This window comes from Ambystoma mexicanum, chromosome 6q, assembly GCF_040938575.1.
Source record: "Ambystoma mexicanum isolate Mex_15411 chromosome 6q, UKY_AmexF1_1, whole genome shotgun sequence".
NCBI lineage: Eukaryota > Metazoa > Chordata > Amphibia > Caudata > Ambystomatidae > Ambystoma > Ambystoma mexicanum.
Window position 1 is genome coordinate 1,093,704,245 of NC_090937.1, and position 17,120 is coordinate 1,093,721,364.

Sequence of the window (17,120 nt, forward strand, 5' to 3'; positions counted from 1 at the left end):
CGGAGGAGGCTTCACTTGGAAGGCTGGTGGGGCATACCTGGATGTTCATCGTATGCAGTCTGGCCCCTTATCTATAAAAGAGCCCGCAAAGAGGCACGGCTGCTATACATCATGCAATGCCTTCAGCAAGTATCCGTTTCTTAAACGACATTGCATTCAGTGAGAGAACGCATGCCCACCAGCGTGCGCCACCTAGCACTCAGAGAAAAGGACCCTGATGTTCTCTTCCAAGGCCGGGATTGGCTGCTCACTTGGGCGGGTCGTCCTCATTTTGTTCTACAGGGACCAGTATTGGCAACTGAGGCGGGTGTCTCGCCCTTCCAATGTTACTCTGGAGTCAGGACCGGCTTCCTGCTCAGACGGATTTCCTTTCTTCCCGTTCGAGGCCGGGATCGACTGCTCAAGCTGGGCGGATTGCCTTTCTTTTGTGATCTGTGCTGTACATGGGATGAAAACAATGACAAGAAGTGCGGCCAGCAGGTGGCAGGTGCAAGGGTAAGTGCAGACAGCAGGTGTCCAAAAGTGCAGGTAGGGGGACTGCAGGGTTACAGATACAGACCCAAGTGCAAAGGTTGCCGGGAACACAGTGCGGGTGTGTAATTGGGTGGGTAGGGACCTGGGCCTGAAATCAGAGGGTAGCCAGGTGACCAGCGCAGTTTCCCTGCGGGAACAGAGCATACTGGCAAAAACATGGCTGCATCTTCCCAGGTGTGGCACGTAGCCATGGGAACGCATGCTGCTCTGGGAGGGTGCATCCACCTGCTTCAGGGAAGAAGAGAAGGCGGACTCCAGGAAAGGTCAGATCTGACACACTTTCCTAATGGCGACCACAAAAGAAAGCGAGACCAGTGGTCACATCACGATTGCTGTTGCTGCCCGTTAATGAATATTGAAACTTCAACACATTCTGCTCTCACATGTGGGAGATTTAACAGGCTCTGGCTGGAGCGCCCGTTCTCCTTGTAACGCTGCCTTCACCGTAGAGTTTGGGAGGGCTTAAGCCCCCACAAGCCACTGTCTAGCTCTACCACCACTGCCACCATCATCGCTGACCTGCCCGTGCCCCGACTTTGATAGGGCCTGGGCCGCCCTCGGAAAACACTCTGCTTATCTGAGAAGGAGAGAGACGGCTACGAGGACATGGGAAGCTTTTTCCATTGATAAACGAGAACGTTATGTCCGCTATCTTAAGCCCGGCAGGGCTGCCCTTCGGGTCTTCCCCAGGGAACATATCTCCTAAACACAAGGACACCAATGCAGGCAAATGTAAGTTCCCGGTGTATCTGCAGATAGCGTTAATGTTATGATTACTTAATGGCAATCTTCATTATTCCTAGTCCTACTCTTCCTCGTCACAGTACTGACGAGGCAGAGGGATGTGGAGGTCATGTGTTTTAGGTTGCTGCATTCTCTGTGATATGCATGTTTTGGGGGCAGAGGCTCCAGTCTGTACATCCACCCGTTATCAGGATTGGTCAATTCCAAAGTGACAATTTACTGAAAAAAGATAACAGGGCCATGTTTCTAATGCAGCACTGAAAGCAGAACTCATTCTACTGCTTCGCGGAATTCAATGGATCCGCCTCCTGCATTTACATTCAGAAACTTGTGTAGAACAGACGCAACAAGCATCCTTCCTTATGCAAGGTTGTGCACTGCGCTCCTGCGCATGCTATACTAGGATACTATTGTATGTAGATCTCAAATCAAGGCTACACACGGGTGGACGGAGTCCCCCCTCTTTTTTCAGGAGCCCCCCCCCCCACTTTTTTCAGAGGGCACTTTAATATGCTTATTTCTGGTGACACCACATTCGATTGGTATTTTTTATTTTTTTTAAGGACTTGACCCCTGATTGTGTGCACTCCCAAAGGAAGGTCGACACACACCACAACCCTCGAGAACCTACGGCAGCAAGAATAGGACTCCTCTCAAAGCTACTCAGGCATCACAGGGTTTGAGAAGCATGAAGAAATACTAAAACGTCTGATGTTCTGGCGCTCAGTAGAAAGTGAAAAGAGACTACCCCCAGCGGTGGTGATGCACAGGGCTAGCATCTGGCCTCGTTCAAGTGAGCCCTCAGTAATGGACGTGTGTTTATCTCTCTGTCTCCCCGCGATAGCCGTCTCTGCGACTTCAAAGGGGGGCCCCGGCTGCAGGCCCCTTCCTCTGTTAATCACACGTCTGACTGTGTATCTGGCGGTCTGCTGCGCGCCCACAACACTGCCAGAGAGAGGCTGGGGCGGGGTCTGGGTTTTAAAGCAAACCCCATCAAAATAGAAGCGAAGCTTACAATTCTACGCAAAAAAAATACCGGAGGGGAGTTTGGGAGCTGAACGCAAACCAACCTATTGAATTAGTCCTGGCCCCTCCTACTTTTGAAATCTCATAGCTTGTTCCACACAGCGCCCTCACGAGGTGCCCGCAAATTCAGGTGGCATTTTTATGAAAATCGTCACTCGTCATGCAGAATGATTCCGTTCTGATGTGCTTACGCACGCCTGATTTTCGCCGTTACAGTCCTGTATTTATAAAGATAAACGCAAAACGGAAAGTCCTAGACTTCAGATGCATGGAATGGGGACGGCCGGTGTGAATTATGGGGTGCGCAGCAGGAGATGGGCTCCTTTGCTATTCTGAGTCCGAATTTAGCAGCGCGTCCCTTTGATGTGGGGGGGGGGTGCCTGTTCGAGGCTGAGCCCTGGACCCAGATTATGGCCCTGGGGTGCTCCGGGAAGTCAAATAAGGCCCGCGGGCAGAGGGCTCCTGCTGTGAGGCGCCCGGCCCCTGCTCTCAGCTTTTTCTCCGTCTCTCGCGGCGGTTGCTGAACACAGGCATTGCTTTTAAAGCAGCGTCGTCAGCAAAGCAAAAGAGCATTCAGCAATAGCGTGTATGCCGTAGGTGTGTATGTCTTTTCTACCGAGGCCTGCAGGGGTCCATGGGCATGTACCGTTGTCTGTAGCCCACGGAAGGGTGAAAGGCGGAGTGGCTTAGATTCGAACTTTGCTGACAGGAAAGCACGCAGGCAGCGCATGTCGCGCGCATACATAGGGTGGTCACAAAGATGCTTCGCACTTTTACGGGTGGGCTTGAAAAGCAACGCGGGCTGGACGTGTGTGATTGGATGAACTCCTAGTGTATTGGCAGGGGGTCGTGGTGTGAAGGGCTGCACGCCGGTGCACGACCTCTGCACGCTGGCGTCTTTCATTCCGTTTAATGGATGCAAAATAATCATAAAAATAATATTGGTAATGGGTTTCAGGAGTACGGACTTGATTTATTTTCCTAAGGGAGTTCTATAATAAACGCAGCCCCCCCCCCCCCCCCCCGGCTTGTGCGCGTTCGTTCGTCTTTCTGCTCTCACAGAGCTTTGAGGTATAAGACTTTAAATCTGCCTGGCCCCCCTTTTGGTATTTTAGTCTGTCCGGGACCACCTCGTTTTCTCCGTCCATCTTGCCGTTCTGCAACAAGCGGGGTAGGCACGGGAGCAATACATGTGTGTGTTTCTGTTGTCGCAACTGTCACAACTATGTGTTATGTTCCTTTATCCGGCTACTTCTTCGCCCTGAGATTCGCGAATATTATTGCACTGTTCCATGGTGAGAAAAATGAAGAAAAGCGGCGCTCTCACGCACAATGCCGATGTTTCCTGTAATATATACCCAACGAAAGGTACATAATTGCAAAACAAATCAGTATAATAATAAATGGTATTATAACAATATTTCAGCTAACGATTTTGAAAAGTCCGTATCCTTTGCTGTAGATGTGAGCATTGTGCGACGTGTTCAGTTAGTTCGTGGTCTCGTCTGCTGGCCCTGGGTGAGCTCCTGGTGAGGGCCACGGCCGGGCCCGCGGTGGCGCCTGGGAGCAGGGCGGGCCCCATGGGGGTGCCCTTAATCTGCAGTGGTCGCTCCCACTGGAGCGTCGCCTGTTAGCGACGGGTCGCCGCTTCTGCGTTGGGGCCTATTTCGTGCTACCAGTCTTGCGTGGATGCGCGCAATGGGAGAAGGCCCTGCTCTGGGGAGGGGCATGGCGTTACAGAGAGCAGACTAAGCCCCTCTTCCTCGGTAAGGAGGAGGGGTGAGATGGCACCCAAAGCGACGGCAGCCCGCCATATACACGAATTCAGCGCAGCAGCCGGCGGTATAGCCGTCTGCAGGACCGCTCCTTGGGTAGCCTCCCTTACTTTCCAGATAATGCACAAACAACGATTTTTTTAAATGTATTTGCTGTACGACGTTTTATATCATAGCTTTAACTGAACTATGCGGCAAACAGTCACGGAATACTAAAACACGAGGTTCATACTTGATCACTAGATACACTAGAAATCAATTCATTATAAAAACGATCTTGCAATCGGTGCGCTCGTATATGAGGGCCCGTCTCGCGCTATACAGACCATTGTTATAAAAACAGACAACGAATTTCGTGCATGTTAAGCTTCCGCGTGCAGCGTCTGGAGCTTAAATAAAAAAAAATTGATGTCACGGGGCTAATAAACAGTAGTAATACAACGATTACAAAACAAATTGTAAAACTGAACTCGTTTTATCCCTAACAACTCCGGCAACTTAAACTAAAAAGAATAAACCCCTAATGGTCGCTAGGGGGCGATATTGCACTATTTACCCGATGTCGAAATTGTGTGCATTTCACGTAATATATTCGGAAAGTTTGTGTCTGTGACTAACAAGCGCCATTTTAGAAAAAGTGCGTTTCACAATAAATGTGCGGCCGTGACCCGTTTAATGTGACATTTGTTGTCACTTTGCACGTCAAGACAACACTGATGCCCGTGCTCCGGACCGTTACTTGAGTACACATGTGCGCACATCTTCATCCGAACCGATTTACGAAAGCACCGCATCATCCTTCGGAAATTCGGATTAGGCGTATTTGTGGCGATTCCAACAGGGACCCCGTTAACCAAGAACCCGAAAGACTTAGGGCCTCGTTGGCGAAGTGTTTTTAATGCAGCTTTGTAAATCAGGCCCGCAGCCTCTCTCTAATGGCGGTTTCCCATGGCGCCCAGTGGGCGTTCCGGTGCATGCCGCCTGTTCTACCCTGAGCACGCCGTATTGTGATACACTGGCGTGACTCCACGCAGCGCCCACCAGGCCACCCTCCACCTGCTGCATACCATTACCAGCGACGTCTGAGTGCCCAGTTACTCAGAATAATACAGCCACTCGCTGATCGAAAATAAATGGGCAGCCGAGCCTCACTCCCACTTTTCTCGAACCCTCTCTCCCCTCTGTGCACTTCTGGTTCCAGGCTGCTTTTGTTTAACTCGTATGCACCGGCTGTTCCCCTCTCGTAGGGTGCGCCTCTTGTTTCTTTCCCACAATCCTCCAGGCCTGTCCCTGGCACGCGTTGTTTGTAGTCCACATTTCTGTGTGGTGAGTCCCAGTCATTTTCATACCCATCCTTCCCTCATTACCCCGTGTATCATGGCTCGCATTGGCTCACTCACAGTTACTCATGGATGGGGATGGCATGTTCTGCAACTAAACCCAAGCAAACCCGCAGTAAGCTGCGCCAGCCGCCTCCTCTGTTATTTCGCCTCCCTCCCTGCCAGCCCAGCGCCCACCTCATTCACGCTTGCATGTCATTTTTCTGAACACATCGTCTGTAACTCACACACGCTGTCTTCAATATTTTAACACAAATCGTCTGTGCCATCCTCGTCGTCCCGCGCTGTAACCGCCTCTTAATGCCCTCACTCACCTCACTGGCTTGCCGCGTTTCCTTCTCTGTTCCGCCCCACTTCCTGCTCTAGTTTCTACCCACCTCTTCAAAATGTCGACGGCGAGTCGGGTTCGCGGACTCTGCGCCTCTTCTTCCCCCGACTTCATTTCTTTGAAATATGCTTTCTCGGTTCCATGAAGTTGCGTACATATTTTGTTTAAAAACAATTCTCAGTGGCACGCGTACCAGGGAAGGTGCTGCAGTTTTCATCCCGTTGCTGTGTCCGTATTTTGACAATTTGTCGTGTGTAATAGTTTTGCTACACAAGTGCGACGTTACTTTTTTGCGAATCACTTTGCATACATGAGACTTAAGCATAGCAATAAAAAAAACCTCACCCCTATTATTGCTCACCAGCCTATCCCACCATCCAGGCAATCAGCCATCGATTCCTGTGATGGTTGATACACAGCACCCACACAAAACCAAGCACTTAGCGCTCCGACCATGCGGGCATTCACCCATCTAACACCTGTTGGCTTACAGGCGGAATCCGACATACACACCTTTAGCTGTGAATGCGTGAGTCGTGTGTTACTGCCCGGGTTGCAGTAACTAAGTGGCACCTGTGCTTGCGCGGGTTTGGTTGCAGCGGGTGATCGCCGCTAAACGGGAGGGTGGCGATGCTGCTCAGTGGAATCGCTTCTAGTTCCAGATGTGTTGTTTGTTCTCCTTGCAGATGTCCACCAGGGGGCAGCAGAGCACTACGCTTCCATTTACAGGAGGAGCCCAAGAACAAAGCTGGACAGTCCGCGCAGCGCTTTGGGCGCCGGCCTTTTCGGCGCAGCGCTTTTGACGCAGGTCCCTTTCAGGCTGCCCATTTATGCACGCTCCATGCAGAAATAGGTTGCAGTGTGTTGCGTGTTATTGTTTGCAGGGCACAGCAACCTATTTCTGCATGTGCAGTCCCGTGTGCTCAGCATCTACTGTTGCTTAAATATACTGCGAACCAAAGACTGCTTTTTCCTTGCTTTGGTTAACAATATATTTGAGTCATAAATATCTTGGCAAGCAGGTCCCTACGCCCTGCTGGCTGCAGCCATCAGGACGTGCCTAAAAGGGAACTGCGCCAAAACAATGTGCGCCCAAAGCACAGGGCCAAAACACGGCATACCGGCCAAAGCAAAGTGAGATGCAGCGATCTGCACTTGCGCATATCTTCTCTCCAGACAGAGGCTATCCTGTATCTATTTGCTGCAATACCCACTGATGGCGTCAGGCCCACTGTCGCCCGCACAGCGTCCACAGACCTCTATCTGCCACTGTGAAATCAATGATAACTTCCAAATGAGCATCGACCACCTGGCAACCCCTGGAGACCAGGCAACTGGGTGCAGTGCAAGGAATGCATCCCAGTAACACCAAAACACCCAGGGGCCCGATTCATGGAACTTTTAGCGTGGTGCAAAGTGACTTTGTAGTGCCAACAAACGCCCCGGGTGCAAAGTGTATTTTTGCAGTGCAAAGTGACTTTGCACCACTTTTGCATCTGTGAATGTGGGTGTTTGTTGGCAGTGAAAAGTCACGTTTCACCAGTGCAAAGTTAATTTGCACTGCGCTAAAAGTTCCATGGACCATGGCTTCTCCCAGCCTTTATGCAATGAAGATGTCGGCAGAATTTAAAGACACATTTCCTGTTTCAATGCCACCTTTGGCAGGCAGGCTCAGCAGGGAGCTTTTCCAACCAGCCTGGGTGTGGGTATGGCCTCTGTGAGTGGTGGTACACTACATCAGAGGCCTGCAGCACTATTACTCAGTGAGGAGCAAAGATTCGGGGAGCAGTGTGGCAAGCCCCTGAGGTGCAGACTCCAGGATTGCTACAGTAAAACCTTTGAGGAGCTGGCTACAGCATAATCGAGATAAAGATCAGATGAATAGCCGCCAATTATCACGAGATGGTGAGCCAGCAGGAAGCTGAAACACTGAATGCCCGCTGAATAACTTTGATTCCTTCTTTGTAAGCAAGTGGCTGATGTGAAGGAACCAGTGTTGAAAGACAACGAGGTGATAACACTTCTGTTTTCACCAATGGATGTTACAGTCAGAAGAGCTCCAGCAAACGCAGCTTGCAAGGCGAGCCCTGCAAAGCGCACACTACAAGCTCCAGAATGTAAGTCATAGATAAAGGAATACATTGCTGTGTTATTGGTCTACGGACTGGCAATATGGGAGCAGTTGCTGGGGGCCCAATAGGCTTGAGGCCCCATTAATTTGAAATGGTTGAAAGGCCCTGACGCTGTACAACCCTTGAGGAGCAGACAACAGCATTGCTGCACCGCAACCTTTTAGGCTCAGACACCAATACCTTCGTAGTACAACCCTAGAGTAGCAGACACCAGCTCTGTTGAAGCCTATTCCATTTTGTTCTTTCATGAGCAGACACCAGCAGTGCTGCGCGACAAGCATCAACAAGCGGACTCCAGTGCTGCTGAAGCATACCCGAATGGTTGCACTACTCCACTCGCCTTGAGGAGCGGAAACCGGGCTTCTGAAGCATATTCTTTTCATGAGCAGCGCCCCCCTCTAGCATAACCCTTGAGTAGGAGACACCAGTTTTGCTGCAATGTAGCCCCTCAGTAGCTAACACCAGTTTTGCTGCAATGTAGCCCCTCAGTAGCTAACACCAGTTTTGCTGCAGCATAACCTTTTTAGGAGTAGACACCAGTGCTGATATGATGGGTTATTTATAACGTGCATAATACCCAGAGGTTTCTAAGTGCGGACCCAGGGATCGAACCTGTGTTGCTCCGTGTCCTCTTGCTTCCAAGGCGAGCATGTTGCCCCCTGAGCTATCCTCCCGAGACAATGATACTCTTGGTGGAGCAAACATCTGGGCTGTGGAGCCTAACCTTTGAGCATTAGATACCACAAATGCTGCGGGCAACAGCATTCATACTGCATATGCCCAGAGGAGCAGAGTCCAGGGGCCAGATCACAGAAACTCTGCACCGGTGCAAGTGCACGTTTGCACAGTATTAGCACTAGGGCAAAGCGTGGCCTGTTTTTAAAAGCACTAGGACATATTAGAAAACCTGAGCACGGTGGCTGACAAGTGCTGTCTGCCATGTTATAAACACCAGGGCAAGCATCGCCCTTATGCAAAAAAAAGTACATGTTCAATGCATGTTTGCACCAGGGCCCTAGTGCACATGTGCATTGAAACTGTATCTCTGTGGCACTCTAGAGAGAACCCCGGCCCCTGAGCTCTAGAGGAAGAGAACCAGCTGGGCCTAGGTGAAGCCCCCAGCAGAGAGCTTGCTCTGCAGCCCCCGTCCTGTCGGTCCCACCGGAGCCGGCATCTCATTCTAGAGATGAAAGGAGCTTTATGCCACCGCTGGGCACATCAGGGGAGGGGTTTTTCTGTGGGTCACCCAACAGTAGGAGAGGCCCCTCAGTGAGCGCAGGTTATTTCGTTTCGGGAGAATGCATTACAATCATATTCTCTTCAACAACATCTGTCCTCCAAAACCTGGCACCATCTGCCATCCAGGCTCCCACCAGAAATCCAGTAAACACAGCATGCCGCCCCAGGGCATGTCAGGGACCAGCCATGCTATCTGCACGTGGCATCCCTGGAGGTGCTGCGCATGCGTCCCGTCATTCCCACGCAAGAACATATGTACACAACAGTATGGAGACAGAATACGTTGGCACAGAAGTGCAAAGCTGAGCCTGCGGTGCGGGCCTGGCAGCACTCTGACAATGTGTAGCATGGTGTGACAGTGTGTTCTTCACATGTGAGATATTGTGTGTACTATAACTGTGACGCTGCGTGCACCCTGGGCGGGCTGTGCTGGTATGTGGCCCAAGATTACACCAACATGTTCACAATGATCTAATGGTAATACTCTGTGATTGTGTGTGTGCTACTATGTGCACAACGATCATAACAATGAGTTTAGCACGACCGTGACACGGCGTGCAAAGGTATCGCACCAGTCTGCTCAATGGACGTTGCACCGTGTGCACAAGGAGTATATGTGTTCACAAGGATTCTAACAGTGTGATCACAATGTTTATGGCAGCGTGTGCACCTGGGTTATGCCAATGGGTTCACCATAATCTGATTGTGATATGATACTATTGTGAATGGGCGTATGAAACTATGGGCACAACAATGATAACTATGAAGGATTCTAACAGTGGGATCACAATGTTTGTGGCAGCGTGTGCACCAGCAGTCTAGCAATGTGTTCACCATACTCGGAAACACTCTGTTCATCGAGGGGGTGATACGACGCCCACAAGGAGTGTATCGTTTTGTTTTTCAAAATTGTAGATATGCACAGTGTATAACAATGTATTCACTGCGATCATTTGTTCACCACGATCCTGCCACTGCATGCACCTGGATTAAAACAATGTCCCCACCATAATCAGGACACTGCATGTTCAAGGATTATAACAATGTGCTCACCAGGATTATTACAATGTATTCACAAGGTTTATAACAATCTCGTCACACTAATCTGGACACTATGTTCAAGGAATATAACAATGTTTTTTACCAGGATTCTAACAATGTATTCACAAGGTTTCTAACAAAGGATTATAACAATGTATTCACAAGGATTATAACAATGGGTTCACCAGGATTATAACAATGTATTCACCAGGATTATAACAATGTGTTCACCAGGATTATAACAATGGGTTCACCAGGATTATAACAATGTATTCACAAGAATTCTTGCAATGGGTTCACCAGGATTGTAACAATGTGTTCACCATGATCAGGACACTGCATGCTCAAGGAGTATAATAATGTTTTCACCAGGATTATAACCATGTATTCACAAGGATTATAACAATGGGTTCACCAGGATTATAACAATGGGTTCACCAGGATTATAACAATGTGTTCACCATGATCAGGACACTGCATGCTCAAGGAGTATAATAATGTGTTCACCAGGATTATAACCATGTATTCACAAGGACTCTAACAATGGGTTCACCAGGATTATAACCATGTATTCACAAGGACTCTAACAATGGGTTCACCAGAATTACCACCATTTTCACGATGACCAAGGCATCGATTGATCCAGAGTACCAACACTGGGTTCACCAGGACTATAAAGATTTTGAGTGAGTGAGGATAAAACTTACTCGTGCTTTGGGAGTTTGAGTGCATTCACCACAAACAGCCTAATTGGTCAGTGCTCTGTGGTGAAGGAAACAGTACGTGGGTGCGTGCACAACCCCTGTACAACGGCTAGTCAGTCGAAAAGCAAATTGCATAGTACGTTAAAAAGTAACCATGGCAAAAAAAACCTCTAAAACAATGTTCCGTGCAATTGCAAATATCATTTCGAATTCACCCTGCCTGTGATATAATACCCTCGTATTAGTGGGCTTTGGGGCTGCCCACCAGGCCATCCTCTGGATATCAACTGCTCAGGTGCGGGCAGAGCTCGGACCTTCCTTGTGCCGCCAGTGCGTGTCCAGGGGCGTGAGTGTGCGTGTGTGCCTTCCACGTGAAGCGCCGTGCTTCCCTGCATGTTGGTGTGCTGGGCCCGACATGGGACCGGGCTTTCGAGAGAGCACTCTGCAACAGCCCCAGATTGCACAGACCAAGCCCAGAAAATGCCAACCTCTCTCACCCGTAGATCTGCCAGTGCACGCGCAAAGTATGGTGGGTGTGCATCTAGCGAATCCGAGATAACACAGGCTGGCATGCATCTCTCCAGGGCACCGCTGGCACTCGTCCGGCCGGTGCCCCACGCCGGGAAGTACCAGGATGCCCTCCTATGCGCCTCTCTCGCGGGCACGTGACCCGCGCCCCCTCTGCACAGCCTCGCCTCCGCTCCCGGAATATGCTGGCGTCCCCGCCGTACTGGGCACCCGCCAGCTGTAAGGGAGCGGGTCTATACCCTGTTGGCAACGTGGGGGTGGAGGGGTGCGGGGGTATACTGGCCTGCCCCGTCAGGGGAGACCAGCCGGGAAAGGCTCTGAGCTCAGTGGGGCAGGTGAGACTGTTCGCCAGCCCACCTAGGAGGAGAGGGCATTCCAGATATACAGGACAGAGGGGACCTGAGGCCGGGCACCCATGGTCAGAAATGTGGCCCCAGGATGGGTGACAGGCAGTGAGGGGGCTACAGACCCCCAAATCCCGTAATCAACCAGTGGCACACACCTGATTGAAGACTTGCACCCGGGAGGAGGCAGGCGCCTAATTACAGCTGGGCATCCTTCTGGTGCCCACAGCCTGGTCACTCGACTACCAATGCCCACACAGAGACGACCGCTCCCGCTGGATGTCCTGTGCACCCTGGCCGGGGTACATAAACACCTATACGCACGCCCCCACCCGCTGCGATCTCGCCATCTCTCTTTCCCTCCCACTCTCTCTCTCTATGCCACCCCCTCCCCCCCCTCTCTCTCTCTCCTCTCATTGTGCAATAGCTTTTATTTGAGAGCGAACACGACGTGAAACAAAGGGCGGGCGGGCGGAGAATTAAAGACAAAGGCCTTGCCCAACTGAAGGGCCACATGGTCGTGATTTTAGGGCTGGGGGGGGGGGCAACCGCGTTTGTCTCCCCCACACCCCAACTTTTGTGGCACACCATTTTATCCCACTCATTTGGTAGGGGCCCCTTTCATTTAGATATCATGTCCCCCAACAATGTCTGCAAAGTTACCCCACTGGATCGTGGCTGAATGGAAAACCAGCTCTGGGGTGTATTTATTTAGTTGTACCTGTGTATAGCGCTCCGAACCCGTAGGTATCTGGGCGCCTGTTTGAGGGTTGGGACCGAATATAGCGCCAAGAACTGGAAAGAGTTTTCTGGGAAGACCAAAAGATCCCCGTTCAGGAATTCTTTAAAATGTAATAAAAGTTTGAATGTTGGGATAACTTGGACGGTGTTGACAAACTTTCTGTCCCTTCCAGCTTCCCCCCAGAGTTGGGCCAGTCCTCGCAGAGCAGTCCCAGCTGTGGGACCCCAGCGGCGGCCTGCACAATGTGTTAGTCATTAGCGCGGCACGGCCGCGGGCCGGGGGGAGGCAGCGCCGGCCGCCCTCAGCGCGGGGCCCGTCCCCTGGGGGCCCTGGGCTGCAGCCGGCCACTTCCTGAGCGCCGCCGGGCTCACAGGCAGCGCTCCCCGCGGCGGCTGTGTGCAGGGGCGGAGCGGGGGCTGGAGCGGATGAAGCTGGCTCAGAGGGATGCACAGCCCCCCCCACTAGACCCCCCACCCAGCGCCGAGCCTCCGGGGCTTGGAGAGTGGCTTAACGGGCCGAAACCCTGCTATCTAGAATGAGGCTGAAGAGGTTGGACGTTTCCAATCTCTCGCGAACTCCGCCAGAATGCGCACACACACTCGCACATCCACCCCCTGCCGCACGCACCCCGATCCCCCAATCTCGGTACTGTGGGGGGAGGCGCAGCCTCGGGCCCGTCTCCCCGTCCTACTCTGGTGCCGACCCGCATACGTGGCTGTCTCCACCTTGCCACATATCACCTCGGAGAGTCCCAGCTCAGCATCCTCTGTGCCGCGCCGTGTGGCTATAATGCTTCGAATAGCTCCGCATCGCGACTCGTGCGGGGGCGCCCCACGCCGCGAGAACGCGTAGGACCAACACACTCAAAGGTGCGTCCACCTTAAACTCCAGCCCTACTCGGTGGGGGTCGCATATGCTTGTAGAACGCCCCCAGTCGGCGCTGGTGCCACGACAGGACCGGGCACCGGGTCTGCCTTCATCCCGAGATGAGCACCCACCGAAACTCCGAACCGCCCTGTGCTCTGCCCATCATCACAGGCAGCAGCGACACCCCGGCCCCACAAGGCACAGAGAGGAGAGGGGACCGCCTCACCCGGACCAGACCCCCGCCTCTCGGCCGCACACCTCCGCATCCACCCACGGGAAAGTGAACCCGGCCTTTCACGCGGGGTTTCATGATGTCAAAAACACATCTAGAACCACGTCGTTCTTTTCAAAATCTGCTCTCCAAGCAAACTTTCTTTAAAGAAACAAAGCAAGAAAAATATATAACATAATCCCTTACCTTATTGGGTCCAATAATCCTAAATTGTACCAATCCAGAGGAATGAACAAAAAAAAAACCACAAAAAAACCAAAGCAGTTCCAATCCTGTGCGCCTGGAGCTGGCTGCCTCTCTCTCCCCCTTTAGTTTCCCGACTGTAATCGCCCCAGAAAAGCGCGTCTTGTAATTGATTCAATGTTATAGCCCATCCTTCCCAAACGAATCATCTGCTTTAAGTAAATAGCTGTCAGGAAACCGAGCCCCCGCCTCTGCCCTGTCAGAGTAAGAGCGCCCGCGCTCGCTCAGGCCGGGGCGGGACGGCAGGGGGACTCTTACTGTGACAGGGCGCGGCCTCCTCCTCTTGCGCCAGACTGCTGCGCGCGGCGGGAGGGGGGCGGCCATATGGGCATTTTGAGGTCTTGCAGGGAGTGAAGAAAAAAAAAAAACAGGGTCTGTTGAGATTTCACCATCTCGCAGTTTTCATGAATGGGCTCCGCGAGGCTGGTTGTAGTTCTGGGCAGGGAGGCTGCCTCGCCTGACCCAAGGGTTTCACGCAGGATGTGGGTCGTTCCTGCAAAGGTGGCAGTGTGCTTGCTGTGCATGATGTGTTGTGTGGCTCGCTGGGGTCCGTGTGGGTTAGGCTTCCCAGCAGGGCATGTGTCAGGATTCACGGACAAACGAGTTCAAATCGGTTAACTATTTCTGAACGTTCTCTGCCCCCTATAACATCCCCCCAAATGCAGGTACCCCTCTTTCTGTCCCGGGAGCCCGTGCATGCACGGGGACGTTCAGGGAGCGCTACAGACGGCAAGAAAGGGTGCTGGTTGCTCGTTAACTTGTGTGTGTGTTTTTTTTTAGCACCCTTATTATATCTGCGGGTGGCAGACACAGTGGAGTAACTTTGCTGCATTTATTTTAGCGGGGCATGACATCCAAATGAAGGGGGACCTGCCAAATGAATGGGACAAAGTGGTGTGCCACAGAAGTTGGGGAGGGGGGACAAACACCCTTGCCCACCCCTAAAATTACTCCCATGGGCAGACATAGGAAAACTCTCCATCCTGGATTAAAACGGGGCATGCCCCAGTCATCCGTGGGTAGAGCTGGCATTGGCGCCCCTGGCATGAGTGCCTTGTTCCATGATGGGTGGGCATACGTTTCGCGTGCCTTCAGGCAGAGGGGACACTGCTCGCCGCCACCTGAAATAGGTGGCGCGGTGGTGACTCTGAAGAGGGAAGCGGGCGAAAGACATTTTAAATGCCAAGTTCTAGGTGCCCTCCCCGGAGGGGGCGCTGGGAGGGGCCTCCTGCTGCACACTCCCCGGCAATGTGGAAAGTGCCACACCCGTGGAGACTCGCGCATTGGTGGAGCTTTGACAGCAGGAAGTGGGAACATATTTGGCGGGTTAGGATGCGATGAAGTAAAAACCGGTCGGGCAGGGGCGAGCGGGCGAGCGGGCTGGACCGGTGCACGGAGTTCGGGGGCCCCTTGACAGGTGGGGTGCTATTGTGCGGCGTTACTAGAGTGAAGCAGGCCCGGCTTGTGGGGAAGAGGGGGGGGGGGTCAGGGCTTGTTTTTCCCGTTTTTCTTAGAGGTATGCGCGGAGAGGGTCTGCCCTTAGCGCAGCTAAGGTGAAGCTGGCAGTAATTTGCGCTTCTCCCCAAGGAAAAGAAAACACGGCCATTTGCTGCTTGAATGGCAGGGGGCGCTCACGGTCCAGGAAACACATCTGGTCATTTTTCCAAATCCAGCCTCCATCACGGGGGAGAGGGGGAAGGGCGGCCTGTGCGTTTGTGTGTAGGAGACGAGTTTTAGAACCATGATTCTTAGCTGGGCACTACGGGACCGGTGCGAATGTTTGCCAGTCCCGTCCACGTAATAAGAGGAGTATGCCCTCTTACCGAATAAATATATCTTTTCTGTCATCACATAAACTGCGTCCGGGTTCAGTCTCTTAATTGCGACAGTATATGAATTAGATCAGAATATTTAAATTCCGTGTTCAAGCTATTAAAATAGCATATTTTGAGTTTCTGACCTCCCCCGCTCACTACCTTACAGGGCCACGTGAGAGCCTGGAAGCCACGCAAATGATAGCGGTGCGCGCTATAAATCAACATAACATGTCGGAAGTAGCAGCTTCATCGAGCTTTCATTTGCCGCCTTTGCATGCACGCGTTTTGCCACTATTCGGCCTTTTTCAAGGCTGCAACTGTCCACAATGTTACAATAAAATCATATTCGTGGAACGACAATTCTGCTTTCCAAGTCACATGTTATGAATTAATTATATGTGTGGTAGACTTGCTTCTTGGGGACACAGAAGTATCCTTAGGCGAAGGCCAGGGCATGAATTCTTTTGGCAGTCAGTTTTCAAGTGAGGCATGCGTCGGATTGGCCCGCTAGATCTACCGTCTCAGTTCGGGGAGGAAGGAAAGGTCAGGGGCAACGGTTTGTCTGGGAAGCAAGACGACGCAACACTGCTCCGAATCCCGGTCCCGCGTTATAAAATGAACAATAATTCAAATAAAAAAATAATTCTCATGTTGGGCGAAGTATGAGTCCTGGGAGGGTCCTCTTTTGTGAAGGCACAATGCTTCTGTTTTATATTCTCATTAGCCTCGAGGCTGGAGTGACTTAGTCCTGTAAATGGGGCGTTGGAGGGGGAGGGGGGGCTCATTTGGCAATGCATGTTTCGTAATGTTGGGGAGCGTGGTCCCCGGGGTCATTCGCCTTCATCGATACACGAGCCAAAGTAATGTCCATAATGACAGCAAAAGGCCGACTTGATATGTGTATTGTTATTATATGTTTTTTTACTATTATATATTTTTTTTTACTGCAACTGCCGATAATATTGACAATAACAATAAGAGGAATACCTTTGTAATTGCAATATTATTAATAATATTAGTAGTATTACTACAAATGATTTAAAACATAAAATAATTAAACGAATGCTATTAGTGTCCCTTCTAATTTGTGTCATAATTATAGGATTAGAGGGGCGCTCGTAGTGTCCGTTTACTTATGTTCGTGATCATTATTTGTAGTAGTTAATACTAGTTGTATTAGTTATAGAAATACATGTTCTCAGCCCCTGATAAGGCAGTTCATGGCTTCCTTTAAAAGTCCCGCATATGAGATGTACCCTGCGGGGGACAGCTGTTACCACACACACGTTTAAGCAGAAATCGTTCCCAGTTCTGTCACGTCTGTTCTGGAAGTGGCAGCTTCCCGCACGTGTGCCAGTGCACCTTTGATAGCCTAGCGTACCCCGCCATTTGGATAAGTCGTTTGGATAAGTGCTCAGCAGGGCACCGAGCGGCCGCCAGCAGCCGCCGTACGACCTCTATTGGGGCACCGAGCAGCACAGAGC

General features: G+C 51.4%; 1 protein-coding gene across 2 annotated transcripts in view; it reads right to left on the minus strand.

Moving 5' to 3' along the window:
- PDGFRA (platelet derived growth factor receptor alpha) overlaps window positions 1-13,936 on the minus strand; it is a 72,787-nt gene extending 58,851 nt beyond the window's left edge. Inside the window, exon 1 of one of the 2 annotated variants that reach the window (XM_069631648.1) lies at window positions 13,763-13,936. The gene's annotated coding sequence lies outside the window, so the exon portion shown is untranslated. Of the gene's footprint in view, window positions 1-11,893; window positions 12,003-13,762 lie in introns of those variants that run through there. The other variant, XM_069631649.1, reaches the window with a different exon arrangement.
- Window positions 13,937-17,120: the final 3,184 nt, after the last annotated feature.